This window comes from Bufo bufo, chromosome 4, assembly GCF_905171765.1.
Source record: "Bufo bufo chromosome 4, aBufBuf1.1, whole genome shotgun sequence".
In the NCBI taxonomy this organism is placed as follows: domain Eukaryota; kingdom Metazoa; phylum Chordata; class Amphibia; order Anura; family Bufonidae; genus Bufo; species Bufo bufo.
The window spans coordinates 192,176,935-192,204,082 of NC_053392.1; the positions used below are offsets into that span (position 1 = coordinate 192,176,935).

Genomic DNA, 27,148 nt, shown 5'->3' on the forward strand with positions numbered 1-27,148 from the left:
CAACATGGTGGAGCAGTTTAAAATGAACCAGGCAGGGATCCCACAGGACTTGTCCGTACCTTGTGCAGAATAGACATGTATACCGGCCTCACCCAGCCATTGTTGTACTCCAGCGCACTTTGTCTTTGTTATATTTTTAATATTTACCAATGTTTTGGGGTCTACCCAAATAAAAAAAAAAAAAAAAGGTTGTTGGCTATGATATATAAAAGAACGTGAACCCTCCAAATTCTGTACTGTCAGACCACAGTTTCACCCCAATAGCAGGATTAAAGAGGACCTATCATGTTTTTTTTTTATTTTTATTTTAGATAAATACCTTTCCTTGTTGCCACCCTGCCAGCCAGGGAGATGGTGAGCTTTTTTTTCCCTCTCTGTGTGTGACGCTCTCCGCTGTCATTGGATCGCGGCACAGCCAGGGAGAAGGAGATGCCCATTGAGAAACCCTTCTCCTTCCTGTACAGATTTATTATTTATTTATTTTATTTTATTATTTAATATTTTTATTTTATTTATGATTAACATACTGAGCGGGAAAACTGCAGGGGGGCACAGCAGGGCATAGGAGCGATATTTGAAGAAAAAAAAACAGGCAGGATGGCAGCATCAGCAGGGGGTACTCTGTAAGGAAAGGTATTTATCTAGAATAAAAAAAACAAAAAACATGAAAGGTCCTCTTTAAGGATAACTGGAATTACTGATGTATGAAAGAACACCTGCCGGAGAAGGCTTCCGCTAGTGTGAAAGTAGCCTTAGTCGATCTAACGATTGAGAGACAGATTTTCAACTCATGTCAAAAAGACACTTAGTCTATCACAGATTTAGGATGAGTCATAGATTTAGAAACAATAATAGTAGTACAGAAAACATTCACACAGTCAATGCACTTTGTACTTTCAGAATTTTACTTGTTCATACTGTGTACGCCCAGAGACCTATGTACTCCGCATGAATTTGAACACACATAATCAGACCCTGTCACACACTTTCTTGACTAGTCCAGCCACATTATGGTAGCCTCACTGACAACTAGCCCCACTGACAGCGAGGCTGAGGGGGGGCTATTTAAATAGGCAGCTGATGGCCGCAGGTCCCTCTGATAGGTTTTCTAAGCCTCACTAGCTAGTTGTGAGTTTGCTACTCTGGATCACTGACCTTTTGCCTGTTTCTGTGACATTGCCTCTGGTTACTGATTGTACCTCTGACGTGACCTCATGTTTTTTGACTCTGCTAATTTGTGACCTCGCCTCTGCCTGCTGACTTTATTGTCTCTGATGTTTTCTCCTGATTTCACTTTGCAGAATATTTGTATATGATTTTGGATTCTGATCTGGTCCTGGTTTTACCTGTCAAATTTTTCCTCTGACTGACTACTCTACTGTATTTCCATTTTGGTTTATGCCCCTGCACTTATCTAAGAAATGATTGTCATCCAGTTGTGGTCCATCACTTAGGAAAGATCATGCAAGTATATAGGGACAGTAGTGTAGGTGGAGTAGAGGGCTGCACTGTAACCTACCCTTTCATGACAGACCCCTTCTTGGATTAAAAGGCCCTCATAGAATTTAGACAGTTCAGGCATTACCCTAACTTGCCTCCAACAGTTATACATCTTTCAGCGGTCCTGCTATCAAGTACATGCTATACTACTACAGGGAGTGCAGAATTATTAGGCAAGTTGTATTTTTGAGGATTAATTTTATTATTGAACAACAACCATGTTCTCAATGAACCCAAAAAACTCATTAATATCAAGGCTGATTATTTTTGGAAGTAGTTTTTAGTTTGTTTTTAGTTTTAGCTATTTTAGGGGGATATCTGTGTGTGCAGGTGACTATTACTGTGCATAATTATTAGGCAACTTAACAAAAAACAAATATATACCCATTTCAATTATTTATTTTTACCAGTGAAACCAATATAACATCTCAACATTCACAAATATACATTTCTGACATTCAAAAACAAAACAAAAACAAATCAGTGACCAATATAGCCACCTTTCTTTGCAAGGACACTCAAAAGCCGGCCATCCATGGATTCTGTCAGTGTTTTGATCTGTTCACCATCAACATTGCGTGCAGCAGCAACCACAGCCTCCCAGACACTGTTCAGAGAGGTGTACTGTTTTCCCTCCTTGTAAATCTCACATTTGATGATGGACCACAGGTTCTCAATGGGGTTCAGATCAGGTGAACAAGGAGGCCATATCATTAGATTTTCTTCTTTTATACCCTTTCTTGCCAGCCACGCTGTGGAGTACTTGGACGCGTGTGATGGAGCATTGTCCTGCATGAAAATCATGTTTTTCTTGAAGGATGCAGACTTCTACCTGTACCACTGCTTGAAGAAGGTGTCTTCCAGAAACTGGCAGTAGGACTGGGAGTTGAGCTTGACTCCATCCTCAACCCGAAAAGGCCCCACAAGCTCATCTTTGATGATACCAGCCCAAACCAGTACTCCACCTCCACCTTGCTGGCGTCTGAGTCGGACTGGAGCTCTCTGCCCTTTACCAATCCAGCCACGGGCCCATCCATCTGGCCCATCAAGACTCACTCTCATTTCATCAGTCCATAAAACCTTAGAAAAATCAGTCTTGAGATATTTCTTGGCCCAGTCTTGACGTTTCAGCTTGTGTGTCTTGTTCAGTGGTGGTCGTCTTTCAGCCTTTCTTACCTTGGCCATGTCTCTGAGTATTGCACACCTTGTGCTTTTGGGCACTCCAGTGATGTTGCAGCTCTGAAATATGGCCAAACTGGTGGCAAGTGGCATCTTGGCAGCTGCACGCTTGACTTTTCTCAGTTCATGGGCAGTTATTTTGCACCTTAGTTTTTCCACACGCTTCTTGCGACCCTGTTGACTATTTTGAATGAAACGCTTGATTGTTCGATGATCATGCTTCAGAAGCTTTGCAATTTTAAGAGTCCTGCATCCCTCTGCAAGATATCTCTCTATTTTTGACTTTTCTGAGCCTGTCAAGTCCTTCTTTTGACCCATTTTGCCAAAGGAAAGGAAGTTGCCTAATAATTATGCACACCTGATATAGGGTGTTGATGTCATTAGACCACACCCCTTCTCATTACAGAGATGCACATCACCTAATATGCTTAATTGGTAGTAGGCTTTCGAGCCTATACAGCTTGGAGTAAGACAACATGCATAAAGAGGATGATGTGGTCAAAATACTCATTTGCCTAATAATTCTGTACAGGGTGTATAGAAAAGTAATATTCACACCAGTGGAGCAAAAAGAACAGGCAATATTGAACTTGAATAAAGAGAGATGTAGTACCATGAGCAAAGATAAAAAAATGCATGGACCCAAATATTAACATGTTAAAAGATAGAAAGAAGAAACAATGCATTTTTGCACACATACACTTCTATCTGTAATGCAAAGAATCCCTATGTCACTCCTGACCATGTGCCTCAGAGCTCATAGTCACAATATGGAACTGCAAGAGTGCTATCCTGACTCACCAACGGGGATAGAGCTACCGTCACTCCAGAAGGGAAAAGACAGAACAATATACAAAGGTAGTTAATGCAATTGACTCAACGATATCAATAACATGTACTCGGCACTTTTATATGGCACATTAATTAGCAGTAAAACAAAAATATCCCCTGGGAGATTGTAATCAAAATATTATATAAATGGTACCTTAGGCAATACAAAGGAACATGCATACTGGCAGACAGAGTGGAGTCAATATGTATAGGCAATAAATGCTCACCTGCTTTGTGCCCAAGCGTCCACTGTCTCAGTCAGCAACAATCTTTGTTCCTGGATGTCTGAAGGAATGGGTCAGAATAAAAATAAAATAAGTTTATTAGTAGCTGTCATGCCCTGATCACCTTCCACAAGTGCATCCACAAAAAGTCACAAAATTTATAGAACATTTTACATAACAGCGTATAATCTTTGCAATATTCAGGTTTCAACCAATGATCATTTGTGTGTGGGGGTGTATAATCATTAATCATTAAAATTCCATATATCATGGTAATTACAGTGTCCTAAAATGTCCAGTATGACCCTGGTCCCTGACCTTTTCTAGAGTAAATTAACTTATTTGTTGTACTCATTTGCTCCTATTTGCTTATAGCTAATGGATAACATTTTTACTATCTAGAAATCATCTAAAACCATCATGCCAAATAACAGTCATTAGACCTTTTATTTCACATTCTCCATTTTGACACACAGCATACCTAAATCCATTTCCATGTTGCAGATACCTCCAGGAATATCAACCCTATGGCACAACTTTTATCATCTGCAAACAAGTAAACCTTACATATATATCCGGGGATTTAAATAACAGTCCAAATTAAAAAGAATAATAAAATCTATCAGCTACATGGAATTTTTTTGGCCCCATAGCAAGAATTTAAATTGGCCCCCCATGGCCTTTCCCTAGCCTTCCTTCTACCTGGCCCTCCCATCACTTATCCCTCCCCTGCCCCACCCATGAACTGTGCCTTAAGTAGATACATTGATGCTACATTATACGTCATTACTGGTTTTGATAACGTGGGGGTGCTTTTGAAAAAACATGTACACATACTGTAGGGTTATATTAGTAGGTATAATGTACAATATAGCACTGCAATCTAAGACTTAGTTCACTTTTTCGGTGAACGTATCCAGCTGGGTGTTCTGACAAAGAACTGCCTGCAAGAGTTCACCGGATCCAGGATTCCGAGATTCTCCCGCTCACAGCCAGACCTCATAAACTATAATGGGATTCGGCGGGGATCCAGCCGATTTCCGGCATGAGTGCTAGGTTTCAGCCAGGCAAAAATTGTTATCCTATAATTTTCATAGATTATGTAATGGAAGCCCTGAATGACTCCCCCATGACGCCATTACTGTAACGGGGTGCCGAAGGCACACTCGGTCTCCCATCAGCCGCAGACCTGCTGCTTAGCTTTGGGAGCGAGGATCTGTGTTTGACCTCGTTACCAGGGCGGCTTTACTAGCTGGGAGGCTCCCTGCTCCTAGGTCTGCCTTGAGCGCCGAGCTGATCACTCGGTGCTCGACTGGTCAGTCTGTTGGTCATGTGACGCTGGCCACGTCACATGACCCTCACTCCCCACTATAAAAACAGGCAGCCTACTGGCCACAGGTTGCCTGTTAATTTAGGTTCCTGGCAGTTGTTGGATACCTGTGTACTTACCTGATCCTGTTCCCTGACGATTATTTGCCTGCTCCTCCTGTACTGCGCATCCTTCCTGGTATATTGACCTCGGCTTCCACCTGACTATTCTTTGCAGACTCCTTTGGTACTTCTCGACTCTCCTGGTATTTATGACCCCGGCTTCTCCTGACCTTTCTTTGCTTATCCCTCTGTACTGCGTTGTCCTCTTGGTTTTGACCCGGTCCGTTCACTATCCGTTATTTGTCTTGTCTGTCCTTCCCGCACGTATACTAAGTTAGGGACTGCCGTCCAGTTGTCCCCTGTCATCAGGACTCGTGAGGCAAGTAGGCAGGGCCAGGGGTGAGGGTGGAGCGCAGTGGTCACTATCCTCCCCCCTGTGTGTGTGTGTACATGACCGTTACAATTACACAAGCATACACACACACATACATTACATAAACATATGGACGAGAAGTTCTACCAGAGGGACTATCCTGGGAAATTGGTACATAAGTGTAAGGAGTGGGCCAACCATTTAAATAGGAGGCAATTAATGTCACCTTCAAATAGGTCCCGTGATAGTCCTAGGATTTCGTTTGTGTCGCAGTATAATGAAGACCGCCAGAAGGTGGCCAGTATCATCAGAAAACACTGGGAAATTTTGGGCAGCCAGTATTTTTGCCAGCAACTTCCATCAGTGATTGTGAGCCAAAACCAGCTGTGGCTCTACAAAAAAAGAGGGTTAGTCAGCACCTCCCAGTGCGCAGGTGCACGCCGCCATGGCAAAGAACTAGAGGAAAAAAAGGAGACAATGCGGCAGCACTTTGCAAATCAGACAAAGTACAACAATGCTTACAAAAATTATGGTGCTAATACTACGCTTATTTATAAAAGCGAGATGCTTGGTCAATGCATTTTGTACAAAACCATCTAAGCCCGTATGCCAAACGTCAAGGCGATCTCTGTTACACGGGTCCTAACACTAAATACTACCTGTAGTATTTAGTGTTAGGACCCGTGTAACAGAGATCGCCTTGACGTTTGGCATACGGGCTTAGATGGTTTTGTACAAAATGCATTGACCAAGCATCTCGCTTTTATAAATAAGCGTAGTATTAGCACCATAATTTTTGTAAGCATTGTTGTACTTTGTCTGATTTGCAGAGTGCTGCCGCATTGTCTCCTTTTTTTCCTCCAGCTGTGGCTCTAAACACAGAACAGGTGCAGATCTTTACCTTATATCTTATCTCTGTGTAGGCTCCACTACTGGTTTTGGATCACAATCACTGATGGAAATCCCTGACCAAAACACAGACGTGTGAATGAGACTTCACTTAACCCTCCACTATTCTCTTACAAAAGAAATGACAATTTGAAAAATAGGGTCGTCAGAGCTGATATAGGGAAAGAAAGTTCAGTTTAGCAGTTATTTTGGTTCAAAAAGAAAATATTATCCATGCAATAATTGTGTGAACTGCCCCTCATTTTAAGGGGGACACTGGGAAGCATCAAAACACAGGTAGAGTATTATGATTCAACATTACTTAACTAAACCAGGTTAAATCACCATAGATACACAATTAGACAGAAAAGACTTGATTTGCCAGCGTCCACACATTTTTTTTGATGCCGGACTCACTGAAAGAGACTTGAGGTTCAGGATTTTAGACCATGTTCCTTTACCTAGATGTGGGAGAGATATAGGAGCAATACTTAAAAGGAAATAACTATACTGGATTTGCTATTAAAATATGTTGAGGCCTAATGGCCAGAATGTGGAATTTAAAGTTACTGGTTGAAGTTTTTTTGGGGAGGTTAATCTCTCTGTATTCTGCTCCTCCATTTTCTCTTTTCTAGGGTTTAGGAGTTACATGTGTCCTTTTATATTCCATGTAATTGATATTTATATTGGTTTAGATTTTCTACTCCCTAGGGGGACTACAACTCCGACTTCTATCGGGTCCATGGAGTCTAAGGGTGAGCCTTGTTGGTGATTAATTTTGTACAGTATTCTGCACACCTGCACTTTATATTTTTTATCACTGTAATTAAGGACAATTTGGATTATATGAATAAGATTAATTTCAATGTTATTATGGTATTCGTATGAATTGAAACATTTTGTCATGAACACATTGCCACGATGGAATCATGTATCAGAAGATTATTGCAAGCACAGGGTAAGCATTAAGGGGAGCTGGAAGGTAGGGTCCGGGCACTTAGTCTGGATTTTGGACTGAAGCTAATGTATTAATTGTTATAAGTGGGTGTGGTCTATCATCCAAGCCCCCTTACCTCCACAGGCCTCATAGGAGCTGCATGATCTGCTTCATTCAGATAGGTGATATCCTTGGCACTACCTTCATCCAACATTTTATTGACATGCTGTGACCAGCTAGTTCACTGTTAAAGGATTAATGTTATGATTCATTACTAAAGTGGTACAAGTGTTCACTGTGATACTGACAATGATCTATACACTATGTAACCCAAACTGCTATGTATAGGAAACAGTCAGCTAGCAGTTTCTTAGTTAACACGTTCAGGTACTTGAGGTTCGCTGCAAGCATACTCCACCGTATGCATTTTTGCTGGGGATCATCATTAGCAACGGGCCACAAGTGCAGGATTTGCTCCCCTATATATATATATATATATATATATATGCACAACTGCATGTGGGTTTGAGCACATCCTGCCTGTTTAATACCACGCCATTCTTTTCAGTTTGTATATCTAGAGATGCCTGGAGGTGTATAAACTCCAATTTAAATGTGCCTGTTTTCCATCTACAGGCCACATTTAGGTGCACCTGTGAGGCCTGGGCCATATCAGCCAGTCTTGAGTGGGACTTGCAGACTCCTCCCTCCTCCCATTGCTAGCATGGCTACATGCTGGAGGTAACTGGTGAGTTGTTTGTGAGTCGGCCTCATGCTCCTGTAATTTGCCCACTGGCTCCTGGTATTGCCCATATGGCACAGGTAGGTGAGTGTTAGGTCCCCGAGCTACTTGAGAAACCTTGGCGCGGTGCTCGGGCTCAGACATGTCCTACACCGTAGGACATGTTGGCTAATCTCTCAATTTTAAAATCAGTTTGAGGGTTTAGTAAGACCGCAGAGTGCACCTGTCTTTGTTATTATTTTGTTATATTGATTATCACATCCACATAATTGCTATCTTGTGTAGGATGTCTATTGTGGTACTTGTGGTTCACTGCAGGCATCCGCCACTGTATGCATTTTTGCTGGGGATCATCATTAGCAAGGGGCCACAGTTGCAGGATCTGCTCCCCTATATATATGCACAACTGCATGTGGGTTTGAGCACTTCCTGCTTGTTTAATACCACGCCATTCTTTTCAGTTTGTATATTAACACGTTCAGGACCTTGATACTGAAAGCTGGGCCCCTGCTGTATCTTCCAGCATTGGTGAAAACACAGATGCCTGCGGATCACGCCGACCGCAACATACAGGGGGTTTGCGGCAGCTTGTACATTCCCATCGGGTCCCCATGCTGCGTTAATGGGGATCCGATGGTTGCTATGGCAATCCCAATGCCTTGCACAGGCATCGGGACTGCCAGCTACGGAAGCCCAAGAGATCCAGCCCCAGGGCTGGGTCTTCTAGACAATTGTCAGCATCTTACAGTGTTAGGCCTCCTGCACATGACCGTTTTTTTCCCCGTTTACTGTCCGTTTTTTGCGTTCCGTATATATGGTCCGCATACGGAACCATTAATTTCAATGGTTCCGCAAAAAAAACGGAATGTACTCCATATACATTCCGTTTCCGTATTTCCGTTTTTCTGTTCCGTTTAAAGATAGAACATGTCCTATTATTGCCCGCAAATCACGTTCCGTGGCTCCATTCAAGTCAATGGGTCCGCAAAAAAACTGAACACATACGGAAATGCATCTGTATGTCTTCCGTTTCCGTTCCGTTTTTTTGCGGAACCATCTATTGAAAATGTTATGCCCAGCCCAATTTTTTCTATGTAATTACTGTATACTGTATATGCCATAGGGAAAAACGGAACGGAAAAACAGAAATGGAAACACAACGGAAACAAAAAACGGAACAACGGATCCGTGAAAAACGGACCGCAAAACACTGAAAAAGCTATACGGTCGTATGCAGGAGGCCTAAGGCACTGACAGTTCAATACAGCACAATACAGATATATTGTGCTGTATTGAAACAGGGATCAGACCCTGAAATGTTGAAGTCCCATAGTGGGACAAAAATGAAAAATAATAAAAGTGAGATAGTGTTTTTAACAATAAAAAAAATTAAAGTTTCAATTAAAAAAAGCCCCTTCCCCATAAAAAGAGACATAAAATTGTAAAAAATATTAAAAAAAAACAAAACACACATATTAGGTATCGCCGAGTCCGTAACAACCTGATCTATAAAAATATCCCATAATCCACCCTGTCCGGTCAACACTGTAAAAACAAAAAACTGCAAAAAAAAAAGCAATTTTTTATCACAAAAAGTGTAATACCAAGTGATTAAAAAGTCATATGTACACAAAAATAATACTAATCCAACTGTCATCTCATCCCACAAAAAATGAGTCCCTACATAAGACAATCGGACAAAAAATTAAAAATATATGGCTTTCAGAAAATGGAGACATAAAAACATATTTTTTTTGTTTCAAAAAATGCTTTTATTGTTTAAAACCAAAATATATTTAAAAAAACAGACATATTAAGTATTGCCACATCCATAACGACATGTTCTATAAAAATTTCACATGAGGCAACCTGTCTGGTGAACACCGTAAAAAAAAAAAAAGTGCCAAAAAGCCATTTTTTATTACCTTACATCTCAAAAAGTGTAATACCAAGCGATCAAAAAGCAGTAAGTAACAAAAAATGAGACCCCACATAAGGCAATCGGCCAAAAAATAAAAAAGATATGGCTTTCAGTAAATGGAGACATAAAAACATAATTGTTTTGTTTAAAAAATGCTTTTATTGTTTAAAACCAAAATATAAAAAAATAAATAAAACGTATTAGGTATCACAACATCCGTTACAAACTGCTTCATAAAAATATCACATGAGCAAACCCGTCTGGTGAACACCGTAAAAAATAAAAAATAAAAACCGTGCCAAAAAATTAATTATTTTGTCACCATACATCACAAAAAGTGCAATACCAAACGATCAAAAAGAAGTACAGGGAGTGCAGAATTATTAGGCAAGTTGTATTTTTGAGGATTAATTTTATTATTGAACAACAACCATGTTCTCAATGAACCCAAAAAACTCATTAATATCAAAGCTGAATATTTTTGGAAGTAGTTTTTAGTTTGTTTTTAGTTTTAGCTATTTTAGGGGGATATCTGTGTGTGCAGGTGACTATTACTGTGCATAATTATTAGGCAACTTAACAAAAAACAAATATATACCCATTTCAATTATTTATTTTTACCAGTGAAACCAATATAACATCTCAACATTCACAAATATACATTTCTGACATTCAAAAACAAAACAAAAACAAATCAGTGACTAATATAGCCACCTTTCTTTGCAAGGACACTCAAAAGCCTGCCATCCATGGATTCTGTCAGTGTTTTGATCTGTTCACCATCAACATTGCGTGCAGCAGCAACCACAGCCTCCCAGACACTGTTCAGAGAGGTGTACTGTTTTCCCTCCTTGTAAATCTCACATTTGATGATGGACCACAGGTTCTCAATGGGGTTCAGATCAGGTGAACAAGGAGGCCATGTCATTAGATTTTCTTCTTTTATACCCTTTTTTGCCAGCCACGCTGTGGAGTACTTGGACGCGTGTGATGGAGCATTGTCCTGCATGAAAATCATGTTTTTCTTGAAGGATGCAGACTTCTTCCTGTACCACTGCTTGAAGAAGGTGTCTTCCAGAAAATGGCAGTAGGACTGGGAGTTGAGCTTGACTCCATCCTCAACCCGAAAAGGCCCCACAAGCTCATCTTTGATGATACCAGCCCAAACCAGTACTCCACCTCCACCTTGCTGGCGTCTGAGTCGGACTGGAGCTCTCTGCCCTTTACCAATCCAGCCACGGGCCCATCCATCTGGCCCATCAAGATCACTCTCATTTCATCAGTCCATAAAACCTTAGAAAAATCAGTCTTGAGATATTTCTTGGCCCAGTCTTGACGTTTCAGCTTGTGTGTCTTGTTCAGTGGTGGTCGTCTTTCAGCCTTTCTTACCTTGGCCATGTCTCTGAGTATTGCACACCTTGTGCTTTTGGGCACTCCAGTGATGTTGCAGCTCTGAAATATGGCCAAACTGGTGGCAAGTGGCATCTTGGCAGCTGCACGCTTGACTTTTCTCAGTTCATGGGCAGTTATTTTGCGCCTTGGTTTTTCCACACGCTTCTTGCGACCCTGTTGACTATTTTGAATGAAACGCTTGATTGTTCGATGATCACGCTTCAGAAGCTTTGCAATTTTAAGAGTGCTGCATCCCTCTGCAAGATATCTCACTATTTTTGACTTTTCTGAGCCTGTCAAGTCCTTCTTTTGACCCATTTTGCCAAAGGAAAGGAAGTTGCCTAATAATTATGAAAACCTAATATAGGGTGTTGATGTCATTAGACCACACCCCTTCTCATTACAGAGATGCACATCACCTAATATGCTTAATTGGTAGTAGGCTTTCGAGCCTATACAGCTTGGAGTAAGACAACATGCATAAAGAGGATGATGTGGTCAAAATACTCATTTGCCTAATAATTCTGCACTCCCTGTATGTATCCCAAAATAGTACCAAACAAACAGTCATCTCATCCCGCAAAAAATTATAACCTGACTAAGACAATCGCCCAAAAAATAAAAAAGATTTGGCTTTCTGAAAATGGAGACATAAAAACATGATTGTTTTTCTTTCGAAAATTGTGCGCTCTGCCGTGTTCACGTACAGCAGTTTACGACCACATATGGGGTGTTTCTGTAAACTGCAGAATCAGGGTAATAAATATTGAGTTTTATTTGGCTGTTAACCCTTGATGTGTGGAGAATCTGCCATAAAAGTGAAATTTAAAAATGTCATCTCCATTTCCTTTTATTCTTGTGGAACACCTAAAGGGTTAAAAAAAAGTTAGTAAAATCTGTTTAAATAACTTGAGAGTTGTAGTTTCTACAATGGGGTCATTTATGGGTTTTCTCCACTATGTAAGCCCCACAAAGTGACTTTATAATTGAAGTGGTCCTTAAAAAAGTGGATTTTGAAATTTTTCTTAAAATTTTAAAAATTTGCTTCTAAAATTCTAAGCCTTATAAGATCCTAAAAATAAAATGACATTTACAAAATGATGCAAACATGAAAGTGGATATATAGGGAATGTAAGGTAATTACTCTCTTATGATGTATCACTATCTGCCTTAAAAGCAGAGGAATTCACATTTTGAAAATTGCAAATTTTTCCAAATTTTCTGTAAATTTGGGATCTTTTTATAAATAAAGGTGAATTATATTGACTAAAATTTTTCACTATCATGAAGTACAATGTGTTGCGAGAAAACAATCTCAGAATGGCTTGGATAAGTAAAAGCATTCCGAAGTTATCACCACATAAAGTGACACATGTCAAGTTTCCAAAAAACGGCCTGGTCCTTAAGGTGAAAAATGGCAAGGTCCTTAAGGTGTTAAAGGGGTTGTCTCACTTCAGTAAGTGGCATTTAGAATGTAGAGAAACTTAATACAAGCCACTTACTAATCTATTCTGATTGTCCATATTGCTTCCTTTGCTGGCTGGATTCATTTTTCTATCACATTATACAATGCTCTTTTACATGGTTACCGACCACCCTGCAATCCATCAGTGGTGGTCGTGCTTGCACAATGTAGGAAAAAGCACTAGCCTGTGTGTACTCCCATGGTCCCAGCTACCAGAGAAGCTAACACTTTTTCCTATAGTGTGCAAGCATGACCACCACTGATGGATTGCAGTGTGCTCTGTAACCATGGAAAAGAGCAGTGTATAATGTGATGGAAAAATGAATCCAGCCAGCAAAGGAAGCAATATGGGTAATAGCAATACATTAGTAAGTGGCTTGTAATAACTTTCTCTACATGATAAATGCCACTTACTGAAGTGAGACAACCCATTTAAGTTGCTGAGTAATGGGCTGGTCCCGAATAGTTCGCCGGCGAATAGTTCCCGGTGAACATAGCTTGTTCGCGTTCGCCACGGCGCGCAAACATATGCGATGTTCGGTCCGCCCCCTATTCGTCATCATTGAGTAAACTGTGACCCTGTACCTCAGTCAGCAGACACATTCCAGCCAATCAGCAGCAGACCCTTCCTCCCAGACCCTCCCACCTCCTGGACAGCATCCATTTTAGATTCATTCGGAAGCTGCATTCTTAGTGAGAGGAGGGACAGTGTAGCTGCTGCTGATTTAATAGGGAAATCGATAGCTAGGCTAGTGTATTCAGTGTCCACTACAGTCCTGAAGGATTCATCTGATCTCTGCTGTAAGGACAGCACCCCAAAAAGCCCTTTTTAGGGCTAGAAAATCAGTCTGCTTTTTTTTTTTTTCCTGTGTAATCTAATTGCAGTTGCCTGCCTGCCAGTGTGTGTGTCACAGGCTCACAGTGTATACCGTGCCCACTTGCCCAGTGCCACCATTCATATCTGGTGTCACAATAGCTTGCATTTAAAAAAAAACAACACTTTTTGGACTAAATTAATAGCAGTCATTTTCCTTCACAAGTGTGCGTTTCAGGGCCTACAAGGGCACAGTGTCACACCAGTGCAACTCATATCTGGTGTAACAGTGGTGCACATAAAAAAAAAAAAAAAACTATTTGGACTGAAATAATAGCAGTCATTTTCTTCACAAGTGTGCGTTTCAGGGCCTGCAAGGACATAGTGTCACACCAGTGCAACTCATATCTGGTGTAACAGTGGTGCACATTTAAAAAAAAAAAAACACTTTTTGGACTGAAATAATAGCAGTCATTTTCTTCACAAGTGTGCGTTTCAGGGCCTGCAAGGACATAGTGTCACACCAGTGCAACTCATATCTGGTGTAACAGTGGTGCACATTTAAAAAAAAAAAACACTTTTTGGACTGAAATAATAGCAGTCATTTTCCTTCACAAGTGTGAGTTTCAGGGCCTGCAAGCGCACAGTGTCACACCAGTGCAACTCATATCTGGTGTAACAGTAGTGCACATTAAAAAAAAAATAATACAATTTTGACTGTAATAGATTGAATAGCAGTTAGTTGTCTGCAAGCGTGTGCGTCAGGCCTACAGCGTCTACTCTGCCAACTTCTGCCAGTGCACAGTGCCACTCATATCTGGTGTCACAGTACCTTGCAATTATAGTACAACTTAACTAAAAAAAATATGACAGTCAGAGGCAGGCCACCCCGCAGGGGCCATCGTGATCGTGGTGCTATGATTCCCTTTGGCCCTAGAATAATGCCCAGTGTTCAGAGGCCACAAACCCTGAACTCAAAGTTCTGAGGACATAGTTGACTGGCTAACACAGGACACCCAATCTTCTACAGCTTCCGCTCGGAACCTTGACGCACCATCTTCCTCCAGCTTAGCTTCGGGCACCTCTCAAGTTACCACTCGCCCGCCTGCCGCCACCACCAACACTAGCACCACAGCCGCTTCACTTGATCTGTCAAAGGAGTTATTTACACATCAGTTGGAAGAAATGAGTGATGCACAACCATTATTGCCAGAGGATGTAGATAACAGGGATATGTCTTAGTCAGGCAGCATTACACACATGGACGTACGGTGTGATGATGATGATGTTGTACCCGCTGCTGCTTCCTTTGCTGAGTTGTCAGATACAAGTGAAGCGGTTGATGATGACGATGTGTCCGTGGATGTCACGTGGGTGCCCGCTAGAAGAGAAGAAGAACAGGGGGAAAGTTCAGATGGGGAGACAGAGAGGAGGAGGAGACGAGTTGGAAGCAGGGGGAGGTCGTCGCAAGGAGCTAGTGGCACAGTCGGACAGCATGCATCGGCACCCGGGGTCAGCCAGACAGCCCGCCAATCAACGCATGCTGTTGCCACCACCAGAATGCCGTCATTGCAGAGCTCAGCAGTGTGGCATTTTTTTGTGTCTCTGCCTCTGACAACAGCGATGCCATTTTCAACCTGTGCCAAAAGAAACTGAGTCGTGGGAAGTCCAACACCCACCTAGGTACAACTGCTTTGCGAAGGCACATGATCGCACATCACAAACGCCTATGGGATCAACACATAAGTACAAGCAGCACACAAACTCAAAGCCGCCATCCTCCTCCTGGTCCAGCATCTTCAGCCACGTCAACCACTGCTGTCCTCCTTGCCCTTCTCAACCATCCGCCACTCCGTATCTCGCCTTGAGCAGTTCCTGCTCATCTGCCCACAGTCAGGTGTCTGTCAAGGACATGTTTGAGCGTAAGAAGCCAATGTCACAAAGTCACCCCCTTTCCCGGCGTCTGACAGCTGGCTTGTCTGAACTCTTAGCCCGCCAGCTTTTACCATACAAGCTGGTGGAGTCTGAGGCGTTCCAAAAATGTGTAGCTATTGGGACACCGCAGTGGAAGGTACCCGGCCGAAACTTCTTTGCACAAAAAGCAATCCCCAACCTGTACTCGATTGTGCAAAAGGAAGTAATGGCATGTCTGGCACACAGTGTTGGGGCAAGGGTCCATCTGACCACTGATACCTGGTCTGCAAAGCACGGTCAGGGCAGGTATATCACCTACACTGCGCATTTTGTAAACCTGCTGACGGTTGCCAAGCATGGAATGCGTGGCTCTGCAGAGGAGTTGGTGACACCGCCACGACTTGCAGGCAGGCCTGCTGCCACCTCCTCTACTCCTCCTACTCCATCCTCTTCCATAACGTCCTCGGCTGAGTCCTCTTCTGCTGCTGCGTCTTGCTCCACATCAACGGGACCCCCCCCAGCTCCCCAGGGGCTATTCCACATCTCGGATACGGCAGTGTCACGCCGTCTTGGGGTTGATTTGGCAAAGTGGTGTGTGACAACGGAAGCAATTTGTTGGCGGGATTGAATTTGGGCAAGTTGACACATGTGCCGTGCATGGCACATGTGTGTAATCTGATCGTACAACGCTTTGTGCATAAGTACCCAGGCTTACAGGATGTCCTGAAGCAGACCAGGAAGGTGTGTGGCCATTTCAGGCATTCCTACACGGCCATGGCGCACTTTTCAGATATCCAGCGGCGAAACAACATGCCAGTGAGGCACTTGATTTGCGCCAGCCCGACACGTTGAAATTCAACACTCCAAATGTTTGACCGCCTGCTCCAACAAGAAAAAGCCGTCAATGAGTATTTGTATGACTGGGGTGCTAGGACAGCCTCTGTGGAACTGGAAATTTTTTTGCCACGTTACTGGACGCTCATGCGCAATGCCTGTATGCTCATGCGTCCTTTTGAGGAGATGACAAACCTAGTCAGTCGCACCGAAGGCACCATCAGCGACATCATCCCATTTGTTTTCTTCCTGGAGCGTGCCCTGCGAATAGTGCTGGATCAGGCCGTAGATAAGCGTGAAGAGGAAGAGTTGTGGTCACCATCACCACCAGAAACAGCCTTATCAGCATCGCTTGCTGGACCTGCGGCAACGCTGGAAGAGGAGTCTGAGGAAGAGGAGTCAGAGGAGGAATGTGGCTTTGAGGAGGAGGAAGACCAACCACAACAGGCATCCCAGGGTGCTCGTTGTCACCTATCTGGTACCCGTGGTGTTGTACGTGGCATCCAACCTTGTGCAAATGGGGTCTTTCATGCTGTCGTGCCTGTTAAGGGACCCTCATATAAAAAGGCTGAAGGAGAACGACCTGTACTGGGTGTCCACGCTACTAGACCCCCGGTATAAGCAGAAAGTGCCTGAAATGTTACCAAATTACCGCAAATCGGAAAGGATGCAGCAGTTCCAAAATAAATTAGAAAGTATGCTTTACACAGTGTATAAGGGTGATGTCACAGCACAACGGGAATCTAACAGGGGAAGAGGTGAAAGTAATCCTCCCACGACCACGCCGGCAAGGACAGGACGCTTTACAGACGTGTTGTTGATGGAGGACATGCAGAGCTTTTTAAGTCCTACGCATCGCCACAGCCCTTCGGGGTCCACCCTCAGAGAACGACTCGACCGACAGGTAGCAGACTACCTCGCCTTAACTGCAGATATCGACACTCTGAGGAGCGATGAACCCCTTGACTACTGGGTGTGCAGGCTTGACCTGTGGCCTGAGCTATCCCAATTAGCGATAGAACTTCTGGCCTGCCCCACTTCAAGTGTCCTGTCAGAAAGGACCTTCAGTGCAGAAGGAGGTATTGTCACTGAGAAGAGAAGTCGCCTAGGTCAAAAAAGTCTAGATTACCTCACCTTTATTAAGATGAATGAGGGATGGATCCCGAAGGGACTGACAGTGGGCGATACATTCGACTAAAAAAGGCCTGATGAGATGAGCTGCCTTGGGCTAAAAATGGTCCACACGCTGCTGTATTTTATCTCTGAATGCCGGATGACTTGCGTGACTTATCCGCCACCAACTAGGGTTCAAGCCGCAATGTTTTAGGGCACTTTCTGCCTGGGAAACAAACATCAATTTTTCCGGCCGCTGCTGCAGCAGCGGCTGCAACAATACCTAATTTTTCAGGCATGTGTACATGCCTAATTTTTCTGGCCTCTGGTGCTGCACTGTGGCTGCAAAAACAAAACAAAAAAAAGGCACATACATGTGTCAATTCCCCTTCGTGATCGTTACCTTGTCGTGGTGAAAGGGGCTTGCATATCACAATGAAGCGACCACCTCTATGAGTGTGTTGGCAATGGCAATGTCGACACACCCCAGATGATAAGGTCGTTGCTTCATTGTGAACAGACCAAAAGCGATCGGCTGGATAATTTTGCATAGAAAAAACATAAATTTTCTTTGTGATCATCTAAGGTGATCATTAAAGCCTACTAGGCCAACAATGGGCCCACACTGCAGAATCATTGTTTTCTGGGTCACTTAACTGTCACTGATCTACCTCAGCACGACCATAGGCTTTGTAAAGCCCCCATCGCCTGCAATCTCCCAAACGTGTGCACGAGCACAGTCATAACTACACCAAGATTGACACATAGAGGTATAAAATTTATGTCATGAGTGTGTCAACTATTGACAACTCTTTGCGGTTGTCTAAAATCTATTCCATACACGTCCCCTGATAGGGGACGTAACAGGGATTAAACTGATAAGAATAGAACAACAAAACACACCACAACTATCTGGCGGCACATTAGATTGCATGCGCAGTGCCCCAAATTTGAAGTAGGAGGACCGACCAAGCATCTTTTTCCATCTCCACGTTCCTAAAATTAATGCCATATACACGTCCCCTGATAGGGGACGTAACAGGAATTAAACTGATAAGAATAGTACTACTTAACACACCTTATAATAACGCAGAGAGAGGCAACGCAGAGAGAGGAGTCTGAAGAAGAGGAGTCAGAGGAGGAAGGTGGCTTTGAGGAGGTGGAAGACCAACCACAGCAGGCGTCCCAGGGGGCTTGTTGTCACCTTTTGGGAACCCTTGGTGTTGTACGTGGCTGGGTGGAGGAAGAGAGCTTCAATGACATCAGTGAGGACAAGGAACGGGACATGGCTAGCTTGATATCCAAACTTGTGCAAATGGGGAGTTTGCGGTTGTGCAAATGGATTGTTTGCGGTGCGTTAAACGGGGAGTTTGGTCTGTCACTGTAAAGCGGGCGTAATCCTTACACTACCTGATCGATACAACATCATTCCTGATGTTTTAAAGCACGTTATTCCAAACAATTTAGGAATGTTAGGTGATTTATGCCCTTTATGGATTAAAAACCGACTCTGCGTCAACTACGTAATTTTCCATGGGAGTTTTGCCATGGATCCCCCTCCGGCATGCCACAGTCCAGGTGTTAGTACCCTTGAAACAACTTTTCCATCACTATTGTGGCCAGAAAGAGTCCCTGTGGGTTTTAAAATTCGCCTGCCTATTGAAGTCTATGGTGGTTCGCCCAGTTCGCCAGTTCGCGAACATTTGCGAAAATTCGCGTTCGCCGCTCGCGAACGGAAAATTTTATGTTCGCGACATCTCTAATTAGAAGTTGTCAAAAATAGAAAGGTTTTGGCATATGAGAAACTTAGAACTCTTAAAGAGTAAGGGTTAGGAGAATATTTTAGATATTTACAATTACATTCCATCTATAAAAGTTCTAGTAACAAAGCACTTTTTGATGTTCAGTCAAATGAATGTGTGGATTTTTGGTAAATGATGAAGGTAATGGTGGTAGTATCACACGGATACTGTTACTAAAGGAATATTTGAAGTCGATAGTTTTTCCTAGTCAAAAGGCTTGGATACGGGGGGCAGAGCTAGCCGCGAGCCGAGATGGACGCCTGATCTCAGAGTTCCTCACAGACGCCGCTGCTATTCCAGCATTATGGGTGTTTTTATCCCCCTAACATGGTGAAGCCTAACAAAGATAGAAGTGACACAGCTTCAGTCACACAAAAATCGTGCCATACTCAATCAATGATGGATCGTTTTCTCAAAAAGAGGAGTTTCTCTATGGCACACAGGTCCAAGATGGCGCCGGAAGGTGCCAGAGCAGCCGCGCAGACAGAGGACTCAGATGGAGAGAGCTCCTGCGCCATGTTGGAGGGAGCGGAGACTGTGGATCTTCCGTTGTCTAGAGCCTTCTTCAAGAAGACATTATATAAGGCGCTACAACCCCTGCACAAGGACATTTCTGACATAAAGACAGAGGTAAAGCAAATTGTGGGTCGTGTCATGGCGTTAGAGGAGACACAGGCGGCTATAGCTAACCATGGAGAGGCCGTACGTAGGTCTTGAAAAGGCCATAACTCATACCTCACTTCTGCTCTTCTCCACTTAGAAGACCAGGAGAATAGAAGCAGGCGGAAGAATGTCCGCATAAGAGGGGTTCCAGAGGACGTCCCTCCTGGGGAGATCACTAATGCAGTAACCGCCATTTTTGCCTCACTAGTGGGAGAGGACAAAGCCTCCCAGATAATAATTGAGAGAGCCCTCAGTGCTCTGAGGCCAAAACTGCCTAAAAATGGTCCCCCTAGGGATATAATCTGTGGCCTACTGAGCTATTTAGACACGGCTTCCATATTAAGAGCCGCAAGAGAAACTAAAGATATCTCTTATAAATTTTACCAGGACTTAGCATCCAGTACCCTGGCGAAAATAAGAGCTTTGAAACCGGTTACAGAAGCACTCAGGTCACATAAGCTTCCAGTGAGATGGCTGTTTCCTTTTGGCCTGGCTACATCCAAAGCAGGACAGCAAATTGTCATCAGAACGCCACAGGACTTAGCAGCTGCCTGGGATAAACTTGGTATTGCTCCTGTTGAAGTCCAACCATGGATGCCTGTGCCAGAGGATCTGGGTATTCCTGACTTGCCTAAGATTCCAACGTGGCAGGTCGTTAAGAAGCCAAAGTCTCCGAAGAACAGAAAGATCACTTGAGGAGGATGTGGAGCTTCTCATATCCTCCCTCCTACATTTTTACGGTCGTCCATCAGAGTCGACCTTACGTGGTCATCTGGCGACCACATGATTGTAACTGTTTCAAGGGTTATATTTGCTCTAGCTTAACAGTTCTGAATTTGTGTTTCATGCAAGTTATATGCTCTCTTTGCTAAAATTTTCCTTTAAGCATACAAATGCTTCTTGGTTCACTGGCCGTCAAATTCATGATGGCGGGTGTGCCTGGAACTTCATTTGCACTTACTTTTTTATAGTTAATTCTATCTGGAAAGGTATGAAAGTTCTCATATGGCTTCTTCACCTTTTTAGGTTTGCAGTCAATTGTTTCCATGTTTTTCACCCGTTATGCAATGAGGTGTAATATTTGATATCTACAAAATGCAGCCAGTCTTGATGCCAAAGGTTCTCCTTCCCTCCCAGCGGGGGTGTGGTGTTCTCACAGGTCAGACATGTCCTCTTCACTCACATTCTGGGGATGACATGGTTGGATCAGGTGAAACGCTAACACCTCAGGTATTGATCATATCAATCAATAATTTCCTCCCCTTGTTCTTTGCCAAAGTTCATTGTAAAAATTGGTTTACCCTAGTTTTTCACTTTTATAAGGCCCATGGTACGCAAACACTTTCACTTGTCCTAATGAGGTTATGGCTAACTTAAATGTTTTATCCCATAATGTGAATGGGCTTAATGCCCTTCAAAAAAGAAGAAAGATTCTTAACCTGCTATATAAACAAAAAGCGGACATAGTTCTGTGGCAAGAGTCCCATGGTTAATTAAGGCTCTCAAAAAGATTAAAGACTTCTCTGAGAGCATGCTGATAGTAGGTGGAGATATTAACATCTCACTTGATACCCCCACCCAAAGACCCGCCAATATAGCTAGAAAACAAATGGTGAGACTGATGTTGGCTATGGCAGAGTTGCGCCTGATTGATGTTTGGAGAACTATCCATCCCTCAGAGAAAGATTTCACTTTCTTTTCACATGTACACAATTCATACAGTCGGATAGATTACCTATTCTTACCAGATTCCCATATACAATGCGTAAAAGGTGCAGAGATAGGGAACCTGGTGGTATCAGATCATGCCCCCGTTATGATGTCGCTCTCTCTCCAGTGCCTCCCACACAGGGCCTGGTCGTGGAGATTGAACACTACACTTCTGGAAACACAAGCTTACATAGACACATTAGGAGATAAGCTAGAAAACTACTTCAAAACCAATGCCACTCCTGAAATTTCTACCCCCACACTCTGGGAAGCCCACAAGGCTTATATAAGAGGCGAACTGATAGCTTTGGGTTCATATGTTAAAAAGAAATCCACAAAAGAGTTGATGTCATTACTCTCTCAGATACAAACACAAGAAAAATTGCATAAATTAACACACTCTGAGGCGCATAAAGAAGCTTTGACTATTCTGAGACGTAGAGTTAAGGATCTTCTCAACATCAAAGAAGCCAGATCCCTTTTACGCCTGAAAAGTAAAATATATGAACATGGGGACAAAGGGAACAAAATGATGTCCCACTTAATTAAGAAGAGGAGGGAGAAAACCTTTGTTCCTTCTATTAAGTCCAGCCCCTCCTTAAGAGTAACTTCCACACCTCTTATAGCCAAATCTTTTCAGACGTTTTATTCTAAACTTTACCATCTCCCCGTACCAAATACAGATTCAGACCCACTAGAGAAAACCAATGCAACTCTCATAGGTGAATTTTTGACCTCAATTAATTCCCCTTCTCTATCAGATGAGGAACGACAGCAACTCCTCAAACCCTTTTCTATTTCAGAAGTAGAAAAGGTCCTCAGCTCTATCCCCATAGGGAAGAGTCCGGGACCTGACGGACTTCCAATTATCTACAACAAGAAATTTAAAAAGCTTCTGCTTCCTCATTTCACAGAACTCTGCAATTCACTGTTAGGGGGTTCGTCGCTGGCTCCCCAGGCCTTGAGGGCACATATAACAATTTTGCACAAAGAAGGAAAGGAATGTGGGAGCTACAGACCCATCTCTTTACTCAATTGCGACTTGAAATGGTGGTCCAAACTATTAGCGTACAGGTTATCCCCCATGCTTAACAAACTTATTGATCCTGAACAAGTTGGGTTTGTCCCTGGAAGGGAAGGGAAACACAATATCTGGAGGCTGATCCACCTAATTCACAACGCCCAAGTTACTAATACACCCCTGCTATTGTTAGGGACTGATGCGGAGAAGGCATTCAACGGGGTTAGCTGGGACTTCATGAAAGCTACTCTATTGAAATTTGGTTTTCCGTCTGTATTTGTTTCAGCCATTTTCTCGCTATACTCATGTCCCATGGCACAAGTCTTAGTAAATGGGACCCTGTTGGATGCCTTCCCCATCACAAATGGGACCAGGCAGGGATGCCCCCTTTCACCTTCCCTTTTCATCTTATGCTTAGAAATGCTTCTCCTTAAAATTAGGCACCATAGGTCTGCAGCATTTGGCGATGACCTTTTAATAGTAATCTCCAATCCTGGAGAAGCTTTACCCACCATCATGTCCATATTCGATAAATATAGTATAGTCTCTAATTTCAAGATTAATTTTTCCAAGTCAGAAGCCCTCCCAATCAACATTCCAAATAGTGTCTTAGCCTCACTCAAACGTTCCTCTGCGTTTAAGTGGCCCACTATGGCAATTAAGTTTTTAGGAGTTCGTGTCCCTGCTAATCTGAACCTTTTGTTTAAACTTAATTATACCCCACTACTTTCTAAAATCAGATCTTTCATCTCCTCTCTAAAAGTACCATACATGTCCTGGTTTGGCAGGAAAAACCTTTTATCAACATTTGTTTTACCCCAACTTTTATATTTATTCCAAGCCCTTCCGATACATATACCTGCTTCTTTCTATGCTCAAGTTAGGAGTGTATTCACAACCTTTTTATGGAATACTAAAAGGCCTAGACTGGCTTATTCACTTCTTTCCCAAAGAAAGCATAAAGGTGGTATATCGTTACCCGATATGGCATTATATAATAGAGCCATTCAACTAGCTAGAGAGAACCATGCTAGGGATACACAGAAATGCTATAATGTGGTCACAAGATGTTCCACTCTCTCTTTGTCCGGGGATGTGCATACTGTCTAAAAGTATGCTCATTAGTCATCGCAATTCCTCTGTGGCTCCCCCAAAAGGAAGTAAATTATCAAAATTAGTCCCACTTAATGTACTACCTTACCTCTTTGACAAAATGGGAGGGAGAGACAAAAGTTGGTGGCATTCTTTGGGTGGTGTTAGAATAGGTGAGATGATAGATACTAATCACATTCTGCCTCTGGAAGACATTTATGTCAAATTGGGTAGAGAACCTCCTACCCCTATTCAAATGTGGGACTTCAGAAATATTTGTATACAATATGAAAAGGATTCAGATTGTAAGTTTTCAGAACCCACATGGCTAGAAAACTTCACTATACTAACCACACCTCTAAAAAAGTCACTCTCCATTACGTACAACAATTTACTGAACATGTCCACGCTACTAGACCCCCGGTATAAGCAGAAAGTGGCTCAAATGTTACCGAATTGCCGGAAGTCGGAAAGGATGCAGCAGTTCCAAAACAAGTTAAAAAGTATGCTTTACACAGCGTATAAGGGTGATGTCACAGCACAACTGGAATCTGACAGAGGAAGAGGTGAAAGTAATCCTCCTCCTACCACGACCACGCCGGCAAGGACAGGACGCTTTACAGACGTGTTGTTGAAGGATGACATGCAGAGCTTTTTAAGTCCTACGCATCGCAACAGCCCTTCGGGGTCCACCCTCAGAGAACGACTCGACTGACAGGTAGCAGACTACCTCGCCTTAACTGCAGATATCGACACTCTGAGGAGTGATGAACCCCTTGACTACTGGGTGTGCAGGCTTGACCTGTGGCCTGAGCTATCCCAATTTGCGATAGAACTTCTGGCCTGCCCCGCTTCAAGTGTCCTGTCAGAAAGGACCTTCGGCGCAGCAGGAGGTATTGTCACTGAGAAGAGAAGTCGCCTAGGTCAAAAAAGTCTAGATTACCTCACCTTTATTAACCACCTCAGCCCCCCTACCTTAAACACCCTTAATGACCAGGCCACTTTTTATACTTCTGACCTACACTACTTTATTGCTCCGTCATGCAACTTACCACCCAAATGAATTTTACCTCCTTTTCTTCTCACTAATAGAGCTTTCATTTGGTGGTATTTCATTGCTGCTGACATTTTTACTTTTTTTGTTATTAATCGAAATTTAACAATTTTTTTGCAAAAAAATGAGATTTTTCACTTTCAGTTGTAAAATTTGGCAAAAAAAACGACATCCATATATAATTTTTTCTCTAAATGTATTGTTCTACATGTCTTTGATAAAAAAAAAATGTTTGGGTAAAAAAAATATGGTTTGGGTAAAAGTTATAGCGTTTACAAACTATGGTACAAAAATGTGAATTTCCGCATTTTGAAGCAGCTCTGACTTTCTGAGCACCTGTCATGTTTCCTGAGGTTCTACAATGGCCAGACAGTACAAACACCCCACAAATGACCCCATTTCGGAAAGTAGACACCCTAAGGTATTCGCTGATGGGCATAGTGAGTTCATAGAACTTTTTATTTTTTGTCACAAGTTAGCGGAAAATGATGATTTTTTTTTTATTTTTATTTTTTCTTACAAAGTCTCATATTCCACTAACTTGAGACAAAAAATAAAAACTTCTATGAACTCACTATGCCCTATCTTGGCAAAAGACAACTTTTACCATCTTTTTATACAAAGTTGGCATTTGACCAAGATATTTATCTCACCCAGCATGGGTATATGTAAAATGACACCCCAAAACACATTGCCCAACTTCTCCTGAGTACGGAGATACCACATGTGTGACACTTTTTTTGCAGCCTAGGTGGGCAAAGGGGCCCACATTCCAAAGAGCACCTTTCGGATTTCACCGGCCATTTCTTACAGATTTTAATTTCAAACTACTTACCACACATTTGGGCCCCTAGAATGCCAGGGCAGTATAACTACCCCACAAGTGACCCCATTTTGGAAAGAAAACACCCCCAAGGTATTCCGTGAGGGGCATGGCGAGTTCCTAGAATCTTTTATTTTTTGTAACAAGTTAGCGGAAAATGATGATTTTTTTAATTTATTTTTTCTTACAAAGTCTCATATTCCACTAACTTGTGACAAAAAATAAAAACTTCCATGAACTCAGTATGCCCATCAGCGAATACCTTGGGGTGTCTTCTTTCCAAAATGGGGTCACTTGTGGGGTAGTTATACTGCCCTGGCATTCTAGGGGCCCAAATGTGTGGTAATTAGTTTGAAATCAAAATCTGTAAGAAATGGCCGGTGAAATCCGAAAGGTGCTCTTTGGAATGTGGGCCCCTTTGCCCACCTAGGCTGCAAAAAAAGTGTCACACATGTGCTTTCTCCGTACTCAGGATAAGTTGGGCAATGTGTTTTGGGGTGTCATTTTACATATACCCATGCTGGGTGAGTATCTTGGTCAAATGCCAACTTTGTATAAAAAAATGGGAAAAGTTGTCTTTTGCCAAGATATTTCTCTCACCCAGCATGGGTATATGTAAAAAGACACCCCCAAACACATTGCCCAACTTCTCCTGAGTACGGGGATACCAGATGTGTGACACTTTTTTGCAGCCTAGGTGGGCAAAGGGGCCCACATTCCAAAGAGCACCTTTCGGTTTTCACCGGTCATTTTTTTACAGATTTTGATTTCAAACCACTTCTCACGCATTCGGCCCCTAAAATGCCAGGGCAGTATAACTACCCCACAAATGACCCCATTTGGGAAAGAAGACACCCCAAGGTATTTCGTGATGGGCATAGTGAGTTCATGGAAGTTTTTATTTTTTGTCACAAGTTAGTGGAATATGAGACTTTGTAAGGAAAAAAAAAAATCATAACTTTCCGCTAACTTGTGACAAAAAATAAAAATCTCACATATACCCAGCATGGGTATATGTTAAATGACACCCCAAAACACATTGCCCAACTTCTCCTGAGTGCGGCGATACCAGATGTGTGACACTTTTTTGCAGCCTAGATGCGCAAAGGGGCCCACATTCCTTTTATGAGGGCATTTTTAGACATTTGGATCCCAGACTTCTTCTCACGCTTTAGGGCCCCTAGAATGCCAGGGCAGTATAAATACCCCACATGTGACCCCATTTTGGAAAGAAGACACCCCAAGGTATTCAATGAGGGGCATGGCGAGTTCATAGAATTTTTATTTTTTTTGGCACAAGTTAGCGGAAATTGATATTTTATTTTTTTTTCTCACAAAGTCTCCCTTTCCGCTAACTTGGGACAAAAATTTCAATCTTTCATGGACTCAATATGCCCCTCACGGAATACCTTGGGGTGTCTTCTTTGCGAAATGGGGTCACATGTGGGGTATTTATACTGCCCTGGCATTCTAGGGGCCCTAAAG

The 27,148-nt window shown here is 42.7% G+C and overlaps 1 protein-coding gene across 5 annotated transcripts in view; it reads right to left on the reverse strand.

The window, feature by feature from the left end:
- The window catches only part of BCHE (butyrylcholinesterase), a 218,252-nt gene that overhangs the window by 166,542 nt on the left and 24,562 nt on the right, over positions 1-27,148 (reverse strand). For 4 of the 5 annotated variants that reach the window (XM_040428180.1, XM_040428176.1, XM_040428178.1 and 1 more), the window contains exon 1: positions 3,738-3,814. The exons of the other annotated variant lie outside the window; for it this stretch is intronic. The gene's annotated coding sequence lies outside the window, so the exon portion shown is untranslated. Of the gene's footprint in view, positions 1-3,737; positions 3,815-27,148 lie in introns of those variants that run through there. 5 annotated transcript variants of the gene reach the window in all.